Source organism: Pleurodeles waltl, chromosome 4_2 (genome assembly GCF_031143425.1).
Source record: "Pleurodeles waltl isolate 20211129_DDA chromosome 4_2, aPleWal1.hap1.20221129, whole genome shotgun sequence".
Classification (NCBI taxonomy): Eukaryota; Metazoa; Chordata; class Amphibia; order Caudata; family Salamandridae; genus Pleurodeles; species Pleurodeles waltl.
In genome coordinates, this window is record NC_090443.1 from 905,141,780 (window position 1) to 905,157,670 (window position 15,891).

A 15,891-nucleotide genomic window follows, 5' to 3' on the forward strand; every position below is an offset into this window, starting at 1 on the left:
CTGTTCAGGTACTCTGAGACAAGACAATCCTTGCATCTGACAGTAATGACCTGAATAATAGACACTCATTATAGTTGTACTATACAGCTCACACCCTTGGAAGCCAAGTATTTACATCGCTTGAAGTCACAAGAAGCAGCAAACTATGCCAATGAACATATGATACCAGAATGTAGAAGTCACAGATGTGTGAAGAAGTAGATAGCATGTCTAAAGTATATGCAACACAGACAGATGAACTAGATAATTCACAGTGGGACTGTTGACCTACTTGTCAGACACTCTTGTATGCACTCATCTGATACCCAAATGAGATCAACACCCACTCATATCAGGAATGGATAAGGAAGTACACCCAATTTGTACTCCAACATGTGACATGTTAGACATAGAGATGTACCTACCAGAAGCTTAGCTGAAGTACTGCTGGATGAGATCTGTCCTTGTGCCTACATTATCCTCATCCCCATCTTCGTCACTCATATTTCCTCCCTCCTCTGCCACCGGATTGTCCCCTACTCCTACCTCCTCCAGCAATGCAATATTCCTCCTTAGTGCCAGACTTTGGAGCATGCAGCATGCCACCACAATCTGGCACGTCTTCTGTGGTGAGTACTGCATGTAACCCCCAGAGATGTGCAGACATCTGAACCTTGCCTTCAACAGACCAAATGTCCTTTTGATCACCCTTCTTGTTCTCCCATGAGACTCATTGTACAGTTCTTCAACCCTGGTCCTTGGATTCCTCACCAGTGTCAGTAGCCAGGAGAGATTGGGATAACCTGAATCACCTGTGGATAGGGTAAACCAACATTTACAATCCACTATGTCACATACAGACTGCGTAGGAAGGCTGGCATAACAGTAATAACATATACACTCATCATACTCACCAATGAGGTTTGTAGAGGCGCCATCAATCGTGAGACACTACTATTCCGGAGGATGTACGAATCATGGACAGACCCTGGAAACCTTGCAGTCACCTGGGAGATGTACTGGTCAGCTAAGCAGACCATCCGCACATTAATAGAGTGAAAGCTCTTACGGTTCCTGTACACTCGCTCATCAGCCCTGGGTGGTATTAATGCAACGTGGGTGCCATCTATGGCCCCAATCACATGAGGGATATATCCCATTGCATAGAAACCAGCCTTCACTCTGGCCAAATCTACAGGATTGGGAAATTGAATGTAGCTGCCTGTCGCCATTCCCACTATCCCCTGGAATGAGCCAGTGGCCAAAAAGTGGAGGATGGATAGCACCTGCACAGTTGGAGGAATGGCTGTAGGTTGTCGAATGGCTGGCAGCAGATCAGACTCCAACTGGCTACACAGCTCCGTGATTGTAGCACGGTTCAGTCGATAGTGGGAGATGATGTGGCATTCTTCTATCGTTGCCAAGTCAACCAGGGGCCAGAACACAGGTGCATGCCTCACCCTCAACAGTGGTCGGCACCTACACATGGCATACAACACGTGTGTCAACGATTACACTTCATGCACCCTACTGCAGGGTCACAAATGGGGAATCAACATCACATCTGCTACCACTTGTTGCATGCAAAGCAGACTTCAATGTGACAAGCTGTTGAAATTCTCATGTTAGTTGCACATACATCTGTGATTTTCAATGGATGACATCAGTAAAATGCTTGTCTGTCACTGCTAGTGTACAGTCACCATCAATATGTAAGTTTATTCACAAACTGTTCTGATGTTATTTTCTGAATCTGTGCGCACTCCAAGTTTATACTGCCTGATTGTAATTTACACAGTCCCAGGGCGTAACTCATCACATGTCCATGATGGAAATGAATAGTAAAGCTATAAAGTTATGTATTCAGAACCGTTGCAGTGCAAAATGGCTGCTACCTCTCCTGCAAGTAGGGGACAGATGTCAGTGAGCTCATTCCGCCAGCATATACTGTCATGGTGGTTGGCGGTCGGAACCGCCGTACATCTCCTCATTGGTTAACATTGATGTCTATGGCATACAGGGACCATTGCCGGTTACCATCGGCGGTGACGGTGCAGACCACTGCATCCATGACTGCCATTTTCTACAGTGCATCTCACTTGACTCCTGACTCTCCAGCCATCAAGACCTCCACTGAGTGTGCTGCTGTGTCATGTTCCTGGGAGCCACGATGGTGCATGTTACAGGGGATAGGGCCCCCGCCTTCACATTGGAAGAACTGGAGAAACTTGTGAATGGGGTCCTACCCCTGTACACAAAGCTGTATGGGGCTACCGCACAGCAGGTAGGTCGCATTATGTTTTTTTTAGTTGCTACATTGGTATGTAAGTGTGTCAGTATGTGTATGCAGGATGTTTCAGTGGAGGGTGTACCTACGGATATGACTGCTCGGAATGTTGTAGAAGTGTGAAGTCCTGTACAATACTGATATGTGTACTGTTAGTAGGCCTATGAATGTCATAGGTTGTTGGGTCTACATTAATGTGCCTTTCCTTCTGTGTCTCCCATGCATGTCACCGCTTATCAGAAAAAATCCTTGTGGAAAGCCATTGCCAAGGAAGTGCGGACCCTGGGGGTCCATATCCGGTGGAGCACCCACTGCAGGAAGCAGTGGGAGGACCTGAGATGCTGGGCCACAAGACCGCAGGGGCCCAGTTGGGGACGGCCTCCCAACGAGGAAGGGGTGACCATCGGACCCTGACCCCCCCGATGGACCGCATACTGACGGTGGCCTACTCGGAGTTGGATGGGCGCTTGAGGGCAACACAGCAGCTACAAGGGGGTGAGTCACAGAATAAATTTTGCTTTAGACTGGAAAGGGTATGTTAGCCATGGGATTAAGGATGCCTACTGTAGCTATGACAGTTAATGTAGGTAGGATACAGTTGTGTTGTGAACATAAGTAGCTATAATAGGTTAGTATCTGTGCAACAGGTTGCCATGGCATTTGTACAGTACCAAATTGTAGGATATGACATGGACATACAGGATCTTAAGTTGGTTCCAATACATATCTATTTATGTCCATTACGGGTGACATGGGTAGGTATGGCAATGTACACATGTCACTCATGGACTGACTTCTCACAGTAATGATCCTGTATACAATAGCCCTTACAGTGTAAAGCAGTACCTGAGTGTAATTGTAGAGGTTCCATGATTGTATGCACAGTGGGAGTGGGGAATGTCTATTGACGTGGTGGAGAGTGCATTCAGGAATGTTGAATGAGTCATGTTATTGGAATGTACAGATGTGCAATGGGGATTGGTATTGACCCTATGCTTCCATCTTTTTCACTCCCTCCCCTCCTATTTGTACTATCCTTTCCTTGTGTGTATTGGCATCAGCAGGCAAAGGAGTAGCGGCACCGGCGAGTGGGAGGCTGCAGCCCACTGGACCCAGGAGGCAGAGACCACCAAAGCCAAGGGGATCAGTGGTTTGGAGGGCAAGGGGAGCACCACAGGGGAGACTGGAGCAGATACCACTGATACTGATTCCTCCTCTAATGGAAACTCCCAGGTGGTGGCAGCACCTTCTGGGACCATCCAATCACCATCCTCCCCCTCCACAACCCTTACCAGCACTGCCCTCCCAGTAGCTCCCCACACAGTTGCCTGTGCCCACTCACCAAGGAGGGTGGGCATCTCCTTCGCTGCAGGCACCTCTGCCCCTGCTGCCCTCAATGATGAGGTCCTTCTCTGTAGGGCAATCAACCATTGTGAATACCATCCAGGGCCTGGATCCCAGATGCAGCAGACGAATGCTTACCTGGAAGGCATTTCCTTACCATACAGTTGTTGAGTCTTTTTGCTATACAATGTGCATTTCTAGGAATTTTTTCATTCAGATTCACTGTTCTTTCTTGTATTTGAGCATTGTATGAAGTGTTGTATATTTGTATTGGTTTGTGTGTCTCTGCTTGTAGGTGATATTGTGGGGTTGTGTAGTTGTGATCCTATGTGTGTGTATGTGATGTGTATGTTTTGTGTGTGTAAAGGTGTGTTGTGTTGCCTGTGTGAGCGCGTTGGCGTGTTGGAGTCCATGCATGGTGTGTATGTTCTGTGTGGGTGTGTCACTCTCCCCTTCCCCCTTGTGTGCTCTGCAGGTGTACTCACCAATGGCGTCAGCATCGGCAGTCATAGAGGAGGAAGGCGAGGAAGAGCGCTGGAAAGATTTCAAGGTGGGGTTCCATGGCTTCTGTGGAGTTGTCAGTGTCCCTAAAGGTGAGTGGGTCCTTTTCTACTTGCTGTTTTTGGGTGGCGGGCGTCCCGCCCCGTAAATTGTGGTGGTCTGCAGTGTCATAATAGTGTGGTTGGTGCAGTGGCTACCGCCAGCCTGGGGATGACAACAACCATCAGCAGCAGTCTGGGCACACTGGCGGTACTGTCAGCAACTGACTTTGTTTCAGTGGGTTGACCTCCGCGGCCGTAATATGGCAGTCTGCACCACCGGCTTAGCGGTGGTCCGACCGGTATTGCCGGTGTGGCGGGACTGTTACCGCCAATGTCATAAAGAGGGCCTACATCAGGATATCATGTTTTTAATATTGTGTTACCATAATTCCATACTAAAAATATTGATGGCCAAATTATCAAAAGTAATGCATATATAGATGAATAGATTTACAATTTAAACTTCACATTTATATATATTTGAGAAATTTAAAATCAAGATACATATATCTAGTGTGAAATATAGTAAACCTATATTTACCTATGCATGCTTACCTCTGGTTGTCACTATTTTGTTATGTTATGATATTATGGCACAGTGATATTAAGGACTCAATATTCTGGTAGCGTACTCATGACTATAGAGTAGAATAATTGGCGTTAGATTTTCACAGGATCTACCTTATTATTAGCATGTTAACTAACGTCTTCTAGTGAGTCTACACATAGGGGGTCATTCCGACCCCGGCGGGAACCACCAGAAGACCGTACCGCGGTCAAATGACCGCGTCGGTCATTCTGACTTTCCCGCTGGGCCAGCGGGCGACCGCCAGAAGGCCGCCCGCCGGCCCAGCGGGAAAGCCCCTTCAACAATGAAGCCGGCTCCGAATGGAGCCGGCGGAGTTGAAGAGGTGCGACGGGTGCTGTGGCACCCGTCGCGATTTTCAGTGTCTACAAAGCAGACACTGAAAATCTTTATGGGGCCCTGTTAGGGGGCCCCTGCACTGCCCATGCCAGTGGCATGGGCAGTGCAGGGGCCCCCAGGGGCCCCACGACACCCGTTCCCGCTATCCTGAACAGGATGGCGGGAAGGGGGTCGGAATCCCCATGGCGGCGCTGCTAGCAGCGCCGCCATGGAGGATTCCTATGGCCAGGGGAAAACCGGCAGGAAACCGCCGGTTTCCCTTTTCTGACCGCGGCGGTACAGAATTGGCCAGGAAGCACCGCCAGCCTGTTGGCGGTGCTTCCGCAGTCGTTGGCCCTGGCGGTCGATGACCGCCAGGGTCAGAATGACCCCCATAATGATTGAATATGGTGAAAAGATAAGATGTCAGTGTGCTACATGAAGGTAGATGTGAAATGAACATTTACGGTTCTTGAGATCTATTGGCAGTGGAGGAGGTACGCAATATAGTTCAATAAATACTTGCACACAAAAGATTCAATAGCAATGTAGACTCTTTCATACCAGAAGGATGATTTAGGGATGGAAGTGGGGAGTTCTGGTGCTGCATGCAAGGGAATGGGGTGAGTCCCCAGATTTAGAACCACTGGTTAAGCAACTCTGATGTTGCCCACTTTCTTAGTAGTTTTCTTAGGAGTGTTTGTTTTACATGTTTTGCTTTGTATGTTACACTTGTCTATCAGTAATGTCATGAAAAAGTAAGGTGGGAAGGAGTCATCACACAAGGATTTGGGCTGGAAATATGTATATACCAGCCAAGCAACAGCGTAGGTCAAAGGCTCCATTGGCAAAAGCTTTATGCAATGGATACCCCATACAGATGCTGGTTACTTTCAATTGTACGTTTTATTGTTGAGAGCTAAGTTATTCTATCTTCAATAGTTGTTCATGATGATGCTTTTTATGCACTGTCAGAGGTGAAGAATTACCTTCCCCGGATGGGCACAGTACGAACTTCTGTATGTACATACACTTACTGTGGGAGAATAGTACTACATGTGGAGAAGTCTACATATTCATTTGAAGACATATTCATCTTAGGTCCCTGAGAAGGACTTGAGATTGTTAATACTGATCAGCTTTTACTTAATATTGTATCCTTCAATGCCGAGTGTCTCAATTTGCCAATAACAAAGACAAAGGTGTGGTAGTTATACAAGAAACACATCTAAGATACAATGACAGAACTATGCTGAACTCCAGATTGTACCCCTCAATTTAATTAAATCGCACCCACTAAGAGAGAGATAGCAATATCAATGAGTGCAGGGATCTTTGTATGACAAAAGGTTAGGACAAAAAAGGGAAATCATGCACCCTTCACAGTAATTCCGAGTGGTGATAGGTTGTCCCCGGAGAGAGTTGATCAAAGAGGTGATTTATATGTATTGCTAGACCCACAGTTAGATAGGTGTGGGAACACAGCACAATAAAAATATCTCTCCAGTTTATAAAAATTGAGAATATTTTATTGAACAAAAAACACCTAAACAACAAATATCTAATAAAGGGAACAAGAGATATGACATTTAAAAAAAAAATAAGAATAGTGTAAAAAGGTGCAAAGCGGCAACCATGGGCAACCGGTCTGGCTAGACTGGGATACTGGTAAACTTTAAGTCCGACTATGATGAGGCGAGAATCTGATCCGAAGACTAGGTTTGTCCTGGTCAGAAGTTTTACTTTTGTCTCTGAAATGGAAGCCAAAAATTCTCAATGGGGCAATGCAGCAGACTGAGGCTAAAATGGGTTTCACAAGGCTGGATTGCCACCAGATGAAGTCCCTATAAAGCAGCTGACTTTTGGTGTGAACGTTCTGAGTGGGGAAAAATTCAAAATTTGCACCTAAAGAAGTTTCTTTGCCGTCCGGATAATTTTCACAGTTTCCCCCAGTGAAGATTCCTACCTTTGGACTTAGTGACCTTTTTGGAGTTTGGATTCTTCCAGCAGGGCATGGTTGATTGCTGAGGTTCAAGAGTGCTCCATGAGGCTGGATACCTTCTCTGGGAGATCTTGCTGAATTTGATATAGTACTGCAGAAAGATCAGAGTGGGAGCATCCTGAATCTGTAGTCCAGTGACAATGCACCTTTGTTGTATCAATTTGGCAAGTTGCCCTCAATCTTCCGGAGGAATTTGGATACAAAAGGTTTCTTGTCCCTAGGTTTCAGGAAATGTTAGGAAGAGTACACTTTGGCACCAATGAAGAGTCCAAGACCTTGTGGACAGCATTTTGGTGTCAAGACTCACTCTACCAGGTGCCAGCAGCAGGGTCCTTGGCAGGTCCAGCTGAAACTGGTCATTTGGGAAATTACAGGAAAGGCCTCTTTTAGCTTGTTATGTCCCTGCAGTTTGAACAGGAGGTCAACAGTGTAACCCTTGGGCCCATATTTATACTTTTTGACGCAAAACTGCGCTAACGCAGTTTTGCGCCCAAAAAATTAGCGCCGGCTAACGCCATTCTGAAGCGCCATGCGGGCGCCGTATTTATTGAATGGCGTTAGCCGGCGTTAGCCGAACGGCGCTGCCTGTTGTACATGAAAAAAAACCACGTACACCAGGCAGCGCCGGCGTAGGGAAAAATGGCGTTTGGGCGGCGTCCAAAAATGGGGCAAGTCAGGCTGAGGCAAAAAAATCGTCTTAACCCGATTTGCGCCATTTTTTTTGGGCGCCCAGATGCCATTAACATGACTCCTGTCTTAGCAAAGACAGGAGTCATGCCCCCTTGCCCAATGGCCATGCCCAGGGGACTTCTGTCCCCTGGGCATGGTCATTGGGCATAGTGGCATGTAGGGGGGCACAAATCAGGCCCCCCTATGCCATTTTTTTTTTAAAAAAAATACTTACCACAACTTACCTTTTCTTCCCTGGGATGGGTCCCTCCATCCTTGGGTGTCCTCCTGGGGTGGGCAAGGGTGGCAGGGGGTGTCCCTGGGGGCTTGGGAGGGCACCTCTGGGCTCATTCTGAGCCCACAGGTCCCTTAATGCCTGCCCTGACCCAGGCGCTAAAATCCGGCGCAAATGTGGGTTTTTTAGTTCCGCCCACTCCCGGGCGTCAATTTTGACCGGGAGTATAAATACGACACATATGCATCGCAGTCACTTTTTAAGACGGGAACGCCTACCTTGCATATCATTAACGCAAGGAAGGTGTTCACGCAAAAAAATGACGCTAACTCCATGAACTTTGGCGCTAGACGCGTCAAACGCCAAAGTATAAATATGGAGTTAGTTTTGCGTCGAATTTGCGTCAAAAAAAACGACGCAAATTCGGCGCAAACGGAGTATAAATATGCCCCTTGGAGTCCACTACTTTACACCAGGTACAAGAGGGAAAGTAAGTCTAGACTTCAGAGTACTCAACAGTAAGTCCAGTCCTCTTCTGTTCTGCCATGGGGTCAGAAAGAGGGTACTATGGGTGCAATATTTATGCTTGTCACCATCCTAAGGGTGGGAAAAACTCCTGGCCATTCTCTAATCACTGGGGTAAATATTGCCAGGGGTGACCTTGCTCACTTTTACAGCATTTCCTGTGTGCCCTACAGCAAACAATCTAGCAATGCCCCTCTCTGCCTGAAAACAAGAGGGCAAAGTCTTTCTTCTCCTGTGCAGAGCACCTGTGCTCATCCTAGAGGTTTGGCCAGGGTAATGAGCAACCCCTCCTCTGTGGTCACTCAAAAACCTGTTCTGAGCACAGCTCCTCTTACATTAGAATTGGTGCCTGGCTGACTGGAGGGAAAAATTAGGAGGCAAGGTCAGATGTTAGTTAAATCTGACTGTGACAGGGTAGGCCTATTTGAAGTTAATTAAGTTCCTGGGCAGAACCAGGATGGTTGTCCTAAGAGAGTAACAGAACACCTCCCCACACCCAAGGCGTCATGCTCAGAGTAAGTTAACAGCCCATCGAAGGGTTTATTCAAACTCATGCAAATAGGACTCCACAGGCTTTTGGCATGGAAATGTTAACTTTCTTACTGTACCTTCTCTATATTATTTATTAAAAATCCAACTTAACAAGTGAATTGGGCTTGTAATAAATATCTCCAAAAATCCAAAAACAATTGTAGCTGTTTCCTAGCTGGCGATAACAATATTAAAATTAATATTGCATCTCAATTCCTCCCTATGGAACCCTGGTACAGTGAAAAATGCTTTTAGGGCCTTTTCACTATAAGGATATGTTTAACATTGAGCTTTTTCATATCCTACTTTTAAACCCAAAGGGCAGTAAGGCCTACTCTGGGGTGACTTAATATTGAAATGAAAGGTCTAGGCCTGTCAAAAAGGGTTATTTCAACAAGAATAATTTGCAGTTTTTATCTGCACAGCCAGGTTATTTGTGGCAGGCCTGCAGTCAGGCTTACATTGTCACTGTATGGGATGGTACAATTGATCCTGCAGTTTACTTGTGACATTTAATTTAAAAGCCCTGGATATACTTTTGCGATATACTATGCGCTGCCAGGCATGATAAATAGGCAAATCAGGGGGGCGCTAGAGGGCCTGCGGCAAGATGGCCACACTGTGGTGCAACTTTGCTGACCGCGGCCCAAAGTCCAACAAATATCCTGGCCCTAGGAGCCCATCCACCCTCATTGTGGTGCTGTATGCTGTGGTGCTGGGGAGCAGTGCTCTAATTTGTCAAACATAGTGAGCTGAGCCACTTGGAGAGCGATGCACCATACGCTGCAGGCCCAGGCGCTATAAGAGGAAGATTGAGGTGTACTTGGGCCGGGGGACCGGCTGGCTGAGTGGTATGCAGCTGGAGCAGGATGAAGGAGAATGTGAGCTGGAAAGTGCAGCACTGCAACTGCAGAATGATTGGAGGTGAGAAGTGTGCATAAGAGGTGGAGCGGCACTACCTGAGACCAAGAAGCAAGCGCAGGCTATTGCTGAGGCGTGCAGCCTTCTGTATAAGGAGGAGTAGCGAGAAGCTAGGTCATGGGCGGTGAGTGAAGCTTCCAGCGCGTTCGATTGGGGCCACCAGTGGGCTGTTCATAGTGCCCTGGTTACCTGATGGGGACTACTGATGCCGAGCGGCCCTGCGGCTTGTACCGCCCAGAGCCTGCATACTCAGAAGGAAGCATTGCTGACAGGCATACCGTGATCGCTGCCTGTGAGGCCTGACCCAAATCCCCTGGGGCAGACATCGCAGCAGAGAACTGGTGGAGGGCTGATGTAGCAGCCGCTGAATCTAGAGGAGCCCTGGTGTCTGACTGTGGTTCCAACCGGCAGATCCAGAATATTTTATCTCTGCTTTGAGGCTATGAAGCCTGCACTTACATTGCAAACAACTGAAGCAGGGGCGTGGGGTTGTGAGAGTGGCCCCCACGATGTGCAGCTCATGATTCACAAGGGTAGTGTTGTGGTGAATGTAATTGAACTGGTGCCACACCTGAGAGAGTATTACAGTGACAGAAACCTCGCCTTTTGTATTGGCTATCCTGAAGGTGGACACCCAAAAGTGATGGGCTGTGCAGGAGAAGTTTAGTGCCCTTGTGTTCATTATAATATTCATCTCCTCTGTGATGTGAACGTGAGGCATAGCAGTGCCATGCGAACACTTGAACTGGCTGTGGGGGGCTCGACTAAGCAGAAATCGGAGCCGAGCAGGTCAGGTGCACACTGAGAGAACCGCTGGATAAACGGTCCAGCAGATGGGAGGCCTCAGGTATTGCCATCACCAGCTGCTTATAACTATTTTAGTAGTAGACCTGGTTGGGGATGTGCTAAGACTGGTTGCTATCCATAGTGCCTACCTGGGTATGTGGTGTGCCATAGGTGGTAAAGTAACTCTTTTGCTAAGCTGGGAAAGACAGACAAGCAGCAGTCACGCCTCCCCTTTGAGGCCAATCGCGCGCACAAGCCCGCACGAGAAACGTCACCGGGAAATGAACAGGAGGATCTGGCACAAGAACACGAATCATTGGAGGCCACTCTACTTGCAATGCAGCACAGCTTGCAATCAATCAACAGCACTATACATGCGCTAAATGTCCGCATGGATCAAATGGCGACTAAACTCGATCGACACGGGACACACATTGAAGAAGCAGAGTAACATATATCCCCCACTGAAGACATCTTACAGAGTACGAGGGAAACATGTTTGAATATGGAAAAAGTGATCACCATGATTCAAGTGAAGAATGAAGACCTTGAAGCGAGACCTCATAAGAATGATATTTGCCTTTTGGGAGTGCCAGAAACTACTAGTACAGGAAAAATGGAAACATTTCTTGAGCACCTCTTTCAACAGGTATCTAGGTGTTGAACACTTTTCCAATATGTAGGTAGTTGAACGAGCTCACAGATCCTTAGTCGCGAGACCACCTCTGGGAGCACCACCCAGACCAATAATCGCAAGACAATGTAACTAAAGAAATAGAGATGTGGTGCTGCATCTCTCCAGGGAGCACAAGACAGTTTATTACCACGGCAGTGAAAATCGCTTTCTACCCAGATTTCACCCTGTCGTGGATCCATTTTAGTTTTCTTGGGTACAGGAGTTTAGCTTAGCCTCGGCTTGCAGGCCTGCTCTCTTTTACATAGATAAACATGCCATGTTTTATTTTTCATTTTTAATCATGTTAGCAGTACTTGCAGTTCTTGCATTTTGTAAGAAATGTTTTTATGTGTTAATCAGTTGCCATTCAGTGAAAGCGTCATTATCAGTATTGTATGTATTGGATTGTGTTGGACCTGGCTTTTTGACAGGGTCATCCCCAAACTTTTTGCCTCCTTCCTCCTATTTTTTCTGACCTGTTGTTGTTGGCTTTTGAACTCTGGGCACTTTACCACTGCTAACCAGTGCTAAAGTGCATATGATCTCTGTGTAAATTGTACTGTTGATTGGTTTATCCATGATTGGCTATTTGATTTACTTGTAAGACCCTAGTAGAGTGCACTATATGTGCCTAGGGCCTGTAGATTAAATGCTACTAGTGGGCCTGCAGCACTGGTTGTGCCACCCACTTAAGTAGCCCCTTAACCTTGTCTCAGGCCTGCCAATGCAAGGCCTGTGTGTGCAGTTTCACTTCCACTTCGGCTTGGCATTTAAAAGTACTTGCCAAGCCTAAAACTCCCCTTTTTCTCCATATGTCACCCCTAATGTGTGCCCTAGGTAACCCCTGGAGCAGGGTGCTGTTTGGGTAAAAGGCTGGACATGTACCTGTCTAGTTCATATGTCCTGGTAGTGTAACACCCCTAAATATGTTTTTGCACTACTGTGAGGCCTGCTCCCTTCATAGGCTAACATTGGGGCTGCCCTCATACATTGTTGAAGTGGTAGCTGCTGATCTGAAAGGAGTAGGAAGGTAATATTTAGTATGGCCAGAATAGTAATACAAAATCCTGCTGACTGGTGAAGTTGGATTTAATATTACTATTTTAGAAATGCCACTTTTAGAAAGTGAGCATTTCTCTGCACTTAAATCTTTCTGTGCCTTTCAATCCACGTCTGGCTAGGTTTAGTTGACATCTCCTTGTGCATTCACTCAGACACACCCCAAACACAGGGTACTCAGCCTCACTTGCATACATCTGCATTTTGAATGGGTCTTCCTGGACTGGGAGGGCGGAGGGCCTGCCCTCACACAAAGGACTGCCACACCTCCTACTGGGACCCTGGCAGACAGGATTGAACTGAAAGGGGAGCTGGTGCGTTTCTTAGCCACTCTTTGAAGTCACCACCACTTCAAAGGCACAATTTAGTATAAAACAGGGCCTCTGCCCTACCTCATCAGACACTTGCTGGAGAAGAAACCTGAACCAGAACCTGCATCAAGCCAAGAAGTACTGCCTGGCTGCCTAAAGGACTCACCTGACTGCTTTCTACAAAGGACTGCTGCCTTGCTGTTGCCCTGCTGCCTTGCTGAACTCTTGCCTTGCTGCTGAAGTGCTCTCCAAGGGCTTGGATAGAGCTTGCCTCCTGTTCCCTGAAGTCTCAGGACCAAAAATACTTCTCTTTTTCATTTGGATTCACCGCACGCCGATCCAGAAAGACGCCGCTCGACGCGACGCCTGCAGTGCGACCGGAACTTCGACGCACGGCCTCGCATGGACAACGCCGCCCGACTTCCAGAGGGAAAATCGCCGTGACGCCTGCCCTGAGAAAGAAAATTCCACGCACAGCCTCCTGGAACGACGCGCAGCCGGATAACAAGCCGAAGAATCCACACACAGACCCTGGGACATCTGGTAATCCCGCGATCCATAGAAGGAGACGGTCCGCGTGCCGGAAAACAACGCACGTCTTCCCCGAGTGAAAAATAACGACGCAAGTCCATGTGTGAAGGGGCGCAACCGACGCACACACCCTTTTTCCACGCATCTCCTCTTCTGCGGCCCTCTGTGGAGATTTTCCACTCCAAACCAGGTACTTTGTGCTTGAAAGAGACTTTGTTTATTTTTTAAAGACTTAAGACACTTCATACCACTTTTAAATGATATCTTTACAAATTCATATTGCATCATTGATCGTTTTGACCTGCAAATACCCAGATAAATATTATATATTTTTCTAAACACTGTGCGGTATATTTTTGTGGTGCTCTATTATGTTATTGTATGATTTATTGCACAAATGCTTTACACATTGTCTTCTAAATTAAGCCTGACTGCTCGTGCCAAGCTACCAGAGGGGGGGCACAGGATAATTTGGATTGTGTGTGACTTACCCTGACTAGAGTGAGGGTTCTTGCTTGGACAGAGGGTAACCTGACTGCCAACCAAAAACCCCATTTCTAATAGATTGTCATCATGTCCCTTTGCTTCACAGAACATGAACATGTCAGGCATTTTGTTATGATATTGACGATCCAAGTTTGCACACACAATCTAACGCTTGGATACATACCCATGTCAGGATGTCTGCATGGACAATAAAATTGGCTTTAGACAAACACTCTGTGAGACCAAGGTCATTAGAGGGAGTTCCACTCAGGATGTACTATCCATACTGCACGTCACTTAGCAGCAGACCTCAGCCTTTGTGTCTCTACACCAACTGATTTGGGGACTGGAGAATTACCTTGTTCTAGGGTAACGGGATGGGTCACTTCTCATGGACATGGCTTGGGCAGATTAGGTGTATTACGCCTTTCTCTCTCTAGGGTAGACAGTATGCTTTAGGGAGGAATTTGCATATTCATGTTTATTGCAAATATGTTGGGGTTGTTTATATTTACATCTCTTGTTTTTAGAATCCTGATGTGTTACTCATTATCCTAATCATTGCAGCTCATGTATTTTACTGTAGAATTTTCAATACATGTATTGAAAATCATCCTGCATCTTCTTTCTTGCCTGTGTGTGTAAGAGACTCATTTGTAACAGGAGAAAAGGGTAAGATTTGTTGCACCACAATTTCCCTGACAGGATTTCAGAGTCTATGTGCTAGGCTGGCAGAAATCACCTTTACTGTTTGTGTTTTGGTGAGGTATTGCTAGAAAGCCGGAAGGGTTGGGTCAACAGCTGGCAGCTGTTGTGAGGGTGATTCAGTCGCCTACAAACAGAGGTGCTGCCACTGCAAATCAAGAGAGTCTTTATGACAACCCTATTGGTTGAGGTGGCCAGAAAGGACTTTGGGCCCATAAAAAAGAAACTGCAGTAGGCAGAGGTGGAAAATGCCAATCTGTATCTGGCTCAGCTGTGGTACAACTACCAGAAGGTCAAAAGATCTTTACCACCCCACAGTCTGCCATGAACTACCTCAAGAAGGTGGGATTAGGGCATAGAAAGGCCTCAGATAAAACTGATTAGTGGTTGATTAGTCGCGATACAACAAGACTGATGCAACCTTAATTGATCTGATCTATGTCATACCCAATACTTCGTTAAATGACTCCAGTACCGGGCATTGTTGACTAGGTAGAGTGGATGATTACCCCCAGGGTATGCTGACTTTGTAGATGGCCTGGTCACCTCCATACCGGAGACCGGCCCTCTATCCAACCCCTGGAGGGGATACCCTGAGTGCTATAACGGCACATGTTGAGTGGTAGAGTTGTGACAGTAAATTGCTGAATGGTTCTAAATGGTGACATTATGGTTGAATGGGGGGAATGTGTATTTGCCAAGTTGGGGACGCTGAAGTGGGTTGGGGATGGGTTAGGGGTTTGGAACAGTTCTGCCCATACACTGTGGCGGTCATTCTGACCGCGGCGGGCGGCGGGCGCCGCCCGCCATGCGGTTACCGCCGAATGACCGCACCGCGGTCAAAAGACCGTGGCGGTCATTCCAACTTTCCCGCTGGGCCGGCGGGCGACAGCCAAAAGGCCATCCGCCGGCCCAGCGGGAAAGCCCCTGCAACGAGGAAGCAGGTTTGGAATGGAGCCGGCGGAGTTGCAGGGGTGCGACGGGTGCAGTGGCACCCGTCGCGATTTTCACTGTCTGCAAAGCAGACAGTGAAAATCTTTGTGGGGCCCTGTTAGGGGGCCCCTGCACTGCCCATGCCAGTGGCATGGGCAGTGCAGGGGCCCCCAGGGGCCCCACGGCACCCGTTCCCGCCATCCTGGTTCTGGCGGTGGACACCGCCAGAAACAGGCTGGCGGGAAGGGGGTCGGAATCCACATGGCGGTGCTGCAAGCAGCGCCGCCATGGCGGATTCCCTGGGCCAGGGGAAAACCGGCGGGAAACCGCCGGTTTCCCTTTTCTGACCGCGGCTTTACCCCCGCGGTCAGAATAGCCCAGGAAGCACCGCCAGCCTGTTGGCTTCCGCCGCCCTCTGCCATGGCGGTCATGGACCGCCAGGGTCAGAATGACGCCCTGTGTGTC